Raw genomic sequence first — 6,676 nt, forward strand, 5'->3', positions numbered from 1 at the left:
TTTATTTTATGAATTCTCTTGTTCATTGCACCTTTTAGTAGTTCATTTTTATAATTTAATTGAAAATCGGTTTTTACGTGAACCGCTTACATGTGAACCGCTTAACCCGTTTTCGAATCGAACCAGAAGCGTTAAAGTACAGTCCGGTTGTGGTTCGATTCTAAACCGTTGCACAACCCTATTTCTAGAGTCACAATCTGTTTTCATCCATCCTGGGCAAACAAACTGTAATGGATCTAAGCCCAATAATCGGCGTTGCATTGACAACGTAACACCATTAAACTTGAGGTGCAAAATGAATCCGAACCCGGAATGGACGTGGAAAAAATCAGGAACCAAGTTTCTTTATACCCAGGTTTTTACTTCCCGAACCCGTACCCGACCCTACCTGTATGGTACATATATGGTATGCATTTGACATTTCAATATCAAAACTCGTATCCAGAACCAGACCGAATTTGTATCCAGAAATACCCAAAAATCGGATTCGGTTTCATACCCAGAACCGGGTTTTTAAATACCTGTAATTGGGGTTTTAAATAGTCGATCTATACCCAAAATTACCTTTAAAACACATGAAAAATACCTGAAAAAATACCCCAAAAAAGCGCATCCCTTAAAAAACCCAATCTATGCCTAAAAAAACAAATAACAACAAATAGGGATTTTGCAATACATGGAAATAGAAATACGGTTTCATACCCGGACCTGGTGTATAGGGTATAGTTTTTTGAGACAATACCTAGACCCGAACCCAACACAAGTTTGACCAATACCCGATTTTTCAATACCAGAAACCAATTCCATACCTGGAACCTAGTTTTATAAAAACCTGATTTGTAAATCTCTACGTTAAACCAGATCCAAAGTCCAAACTCATCTCTTTTTTCCACTTAAATATTGACCAAATTATAACTCTTATCCTTCATACCATTAATATATATGTTAGCATATCTGATCTAACTGAAGCACCAAAGGGAATTTGTTGTTCAAATGGACAAGGCACAAAGTAAGTGAAAATACATTAAACATGTTTCACCCAAATTACACCAACTTCACTCCAACAAACATAAAACCGAAAACCGCAAACAATAGTACACACACAAAAAAAATAAAAAAAATGACGATGCTAAATCACAACGCAATTGCACTTCCCAATCCATCACTAAAGATTTGTGCAAATGCCTCCATTTGCTTACGCGGAAAGCACACTCCAATCTCAAAATCTTGCGCCGATTCTTTGCACGCACTTAAAGAAAACGACCCACTATAGTCAAGTGAAACAACTTCATATTTTATCAGTTTTCCCCACCCGAAATCAATGCCATAGAAGTTAAGTTTGGGTGTACCCGACACCCCGATCTTCCTAGCAGGAATCTTGAATCCATCATGCCATCTATCCACATCTTCCAAGATTCCCCCTTTCTTGTTCACCATTTTGCTTATACCCTCTCCAATCAACTTAGCACCCATAACAAACCCATTTTCACCTTTTAACACATTGTTTTTTATGGTTACAATACACGGCCCGCTACAATTACCAAAATAGCTTTCGGGAAGTGGTGGATTCAAACGTGATCGAAGACCTACTGCAGTTATAAACTGCTCTAACTCATCCTCACCCTTTTCTTCTCCCATTTTGGCATATGACTTCACAATACAACTCCACATATAACCACATGTTACCGTAAAAGAGGATGCATACTCCAGAGTTGGCAGTTGAGTCAGGACTTGTTTCTTTAGTCCATTGATATGGGTTCGGGACAACACAAATGTGGCCCGAACCTTATCAGAACCAACAAGGCTCGGAGGTTGATAAAAACCTTCAAGCCTTGTTTGGTTCAGCCTCTTTTCATATACTTGTGGGATATCAAATCTATCATAGACAGGTGGAGATCCATTTGTCAAAAATGACTGATCTCCACCTGTTTCAAAAATCGAGGCCCACGCCGTCAAGAAACCAAACCGAGTGTTGGCGTCTCCCAGGCTATGATGATTCGTCGTTCCGATAGCGATAGCGGAATTCGGAAAATACGTCACTTGGACTGAGAAAAGCGGGAGTGTGACGTAATCAGATTCTTTAACGGCGTTACCTAACGGAGGAACAAGTGGATAAAAGTTTTGACATTCCCGATGATGATCTCCTGACAGATCATCGAAACGGAGAGTACTTTCGGCAAAAGTAAGGGCGACAGAATCACCTTCCACGTGTTGGATTTCGGGTTTCGTAGTGGAACCGTTACGGTTGGGATAAACAATAATAAGTTTGCCAGCAAATGGGAAATAGTGTTGAAGCGTGATGGATAAGGAGTGTTTTAGATTAGGAATAACGGTTTCTACAAAATGTGTCTTTGAATGTGGAAACTTATAGAATAAAAGATGATGGACCGGTGGGAAGAGTAGCCATGCAATGTCGAAGAAAGTGAGTGGTAGCGAATGGTGGCCGATGGTGGCCGGTATGTGAGCATGTTCGATAATTGTTAGATTGGGAATGCTATCCATGGTGATGCAATGGTGGTAGTGGTGATATATGTTGTGTGTGGTGTGTATTTATGGAATTCAAAATGGTGGTTAGAAAACGTTGGTTGGTTGGGTGCGGGTTAGCTAAAGTTTTTTATTCCAACATCTCTCTCGATAATAGTACTCCTAAATTCTCTCATACGTTTAAAGGTTTTGAACTTTTGACTTATTGACTATCATTTGCCGAGTATGGATGGATGGATGGAAGGAAGTAATATTTTAAATCTCATTTTTAGTATTATATTTAGGAGAGTTGTTAACGTTATAATAGATAGATTTCTAATTATTAATGCTGAATAATAAAATTAAAAAACATGTATTTTAAAGTGACAAATCAACCAAAGTTATATGTAGGTGCCCGACTTGACAAAATTCAGTTATAGCACTTTTTAGAAAATAAGATAAAGTTGTACATGCATAATTCTATTACAAATTTCGAATCAAATAGAACATAATCACGAATTTAAAATTCGATTCCGAATTCTCACATATTTCTAGTCGAATTCAATTTCTAGCTTTCGAATCAAATCTCGAGTTAGTCTAATTCAAATATTGAACACCCCTAATTCCATAACTTTCTTTACTTTTCTAAAAACTAGGGGTGAGCATGTTTCGGGTAACCCAACCAAAACCGAAAACTCAGACCAGAAATACCCAAAGCCCGGACCTAATTGTAGTTAATCAAGCAATCTCCGGTTCCAATATTCAACATAAATCGGGTTCAGTCTGCTTCTCGGTCCTCACATGATGAAACCCGGCAAATGAGATATGTCCCGAAAAAAGAAGGCGTGACGGATTTTGGGTTAGCAGAGGTTGGCCATGGTGAAGCAAATTTGAACAAGAAAGTAGAATACTGATTTACTTGGTTATCTTTTGTAACATCCCCAAAATTTCGATCCAAATTTGACAACTAAGTAAAGTTAAATGGTCAAAATTATTCCCTAAAGTAAGTGTTGGGAAAAATTTAAAGAAAACAAGATCATTTTATATGGAAATAAAATATTTCGTAAATAAAGTCATCTTATGTTAGTAATATGGAATAAGGAAATTCCATCTCACATGGAAAGATGTAAGAAAATTGAAGTCTTCCATCTAGATATAAATTAGGAATATAATCTCATCCCACATTAAAAGTGGTAAAGAAATGGAAGCTCTTTATAAGTAAGAGTGTTTTCATTATAATATTCTTATATGCCTAGCATGCACCAATGGTCCTAGCGGAGAGTGCGAAGCACCCGACGCGCACGGGCTCGGGCTCGGGCGATGGGCGCTTTGATGGCGCACTTCGCACGCTCGCATCGCCTTAGTATTTTTGGACATTGGTAGTTAGACCCGGAAGTGACAAGCTAACAAAAGACAAGGGACTAAAAGTGAAAAATTGAGTTCAGGGACCCATCGCGCTACGCGACGAGCCCAGAACTCAGGTCATCGCGTATCGCGATGGACTTTTGGTGAGTCAGCAGGACACGTGGCAGCTTCTAGTATGGCGGCGTATTATTGCGGTGCCGCGATACGCGACGGGGTTACCAAGACCCATCGCGTACCGCAACGGGGTCCAGAATCAGCTATAAAAGGGGGGTGAATGGCATCTCATTTTCTCACATCAACACCTTTCTCTCTCTAGTTACTCTCTCACTACCTAGGTTTTCGTGCCCCGACCCGACAATCGTCACCTCGTAATTCGCGCCATACACCGACGAAATCTCGAAGTGCGCGCCACCAAAGATAACCCGACAATATATCTCGAAGTACGTGCACAACACGACGATCTCCATATGTCGCCTTATTTTGCGTGCCAATCATCGTAGTGTGTGCCAAGCTATGAGGTTCTGACAGTTTAAGCCGTAGGATGCGATAGAGAGTGGAAGTGCTGCTCAATCAACCTTATTAATAGAACTTCTAATACCCGTGTAAGGTAGGAGTTCTGCCTAAGTCATTATTTTATTATTATATTATATGGCTTAGACCATAGTCGAGGGTATAATCCAAACCTTGATCATAAGCTTTAAATATACAAAGGATTATAGTAATGTTTCTTTACAATTAAGAAACACATAATTTTCATTCACAAGGATATAGTCAAAATATAGTTTCTTAACGATGAAGAAACATAGCATTTCATACACAAGAAATATAATAAAAACATTGTTTCTTTATGATTAAGAAACATAAGATTTTACATTCAATTCTAGCAGTCAATGAATGTTTCTTCTTGAAGAAGAAACAGATTATAGATATTTCTTCATGAAGAAGAAACTCAGCATATGATTTGGTAAATAAATAAAAGACTATATGTCTCAATATTTTATTCAAACAAATGATCAATCAAGGTTTAAAGCTATCAAAACCAGACTAAGGGTCTGTAGCCGGATCAAGTGACGATCTGGATATTTATATAAACCTATTTTATAATAGGTCAATCATCAATCAATCAATCATTTACAGTCAAGGTTTCAAACGAGATCACCAATCATTCAGAACAGACAATCACAGGTAAATACGTTAACCTTTTCAATCAGTCAAAACATATTTTATACTCAATAAGATAAACGAGTCTTTGTTTAACGAGTCAGTCAATGATTTCATGAGATTTTATAATCTCTAAAATTAAATATTACAATATAGAAAATAAAAGCAACTCAGACCGAATACACATGTGTCTGGATCCAAACATATCTGTTCAGTCCATCAATCAATGGCCAGGAAGCCGCGGGCTAACGGTCATAACGAAGTTCTCCTTGAAGGGGCTATACGCATATAGCTCGGGGGAACAACTGTGTGTGTGTAGGGGAGTGGTACAAAGCCCAGATGTGGTAGTGCATCTGCTGAGTGTAAAAAAACTATCATTGTATTGTAATTGTCAGTCAAATTATTTTATAGAGTCATACGTGTTCACCAGCATATAGCTGACGTATTTTTCCTACATTTCAGGAAAACATATTAACACAGGTAGCAAGGAACATAATCATTCATGATGATAGACGCTCACAAGGTATAGATGGCTCAATTTTAAATCATTATAAACAAGATACGATTTATAAATCAAACACTCGGGTATTTATTATCCGAGAAGTTTCAAATAAATTAATATTATATTCAAACCAAAGTCTTCCGCTAAAATAAATCGCAACTATGATGTATTTACAAAACTGGTACCAACTATTGGTCATACGCCTAGGCCCTAAGCCGGGGTGTGACATCTTTCCTATGGTTTCCTTTCTTATTTTCTATATTTATTTTAATTAAACGTAATTGAAAGACCGATCATTCACTATACATGACTTGGATAGTTTAATCTATACTATCTACCCTCTATAATAAAGGAAAACTCTATGGGACAGTTGTCCCCTTCACGATCACCCAAAACTTTATTTTCCCACCCATTACTTATTCAGTGTTTATTATTAAAAAAGATTACCTATCACCAATACTTCCTATCCTCGGACTACTACGGTTTCTTCACAATTAGGGGGTTTCAAGGTTCATGTACAACAAATCTATAATCCCAATTCCAATTGATCGGTTAATATCATTGGTAGTGGTTACATCTAACGCAACAACGACCATAAACAATTCCGGTCACCGTCCATCCAATCATGAGTTATCAATTAATACAGTATGTTCTATCTTAATTAGCCCTAAAAGTTTGATTTCCATAAGGTGTTATGTATGATTCGTACTATATTAATTCAGGTATGATGTTATGGTTATGAATTCTTAATATTCGACCTCCAATTGATTCGTGTTTTATATTTTTTTTTGTAAATTTTAGGGTTGTGTTTTTAATTGATGACATTATGAACCTTAATTATGATTATATTGTTTATAAATTTGGGGGTTTGATGTCATTAGTGTCACACCCCAACCAAAGGCGGCGGAACATGCCGGGGTGCAACGTGATTGGACATATACACAAGACACTATTTAAAGTGACAATATTTAATCAACTCATTTTATTTCATAAATCAAAAAACAAACACATCTCGTTCATATAAACAAATTTGTAAACAAGTAGTAATCATATTGTTCGTTTTACTAATACCCTAATAGTCTTGGTAACGTTTTTCATCAAGTCCTCGAGTCAAAAAAAGTCAAACCTGTAACATTTCATAAAATAAAGTTTGTCAACACAAAGGTTGGTGAGAAATTCATAAGT

General features: G+C 37.1%; 1 pseudogene; it reads right to left on the minus strand.

The window, feature by feature from the left end:
* Window positions 1-907: 907 nt before the first annotated feature.
* On the minus strand, window positions 908-2,502 carry LOC143589920 (malonyl-coenzyme A:anthocyanin 3-O-glucoside-6''-O-malonyltransferase pseudogene; annotated as a pseudogene).
* Between the last annotated feature and the right edge of the window lie 4,174 nt (window positions 2,503-6,676).

The sequence above is a fragment of the Bidens hawaiensis genome, unplaced genomic scaffold, assembly GCF_021521415.1.
Source record: "Bidens hawaiensis isolate Kalapana, Puna unplaced genomic scaffold, B.hawaiensis_p1.1 tig00000190_1, whole genome shotgun sequence".
Taxonomy (NCBI): Eukaryota; Viridiplantae; Streptophyta; class Magnoliopsida; order Asterales; family Asteraceae; genus Bidens; species Bidens hawaiensis.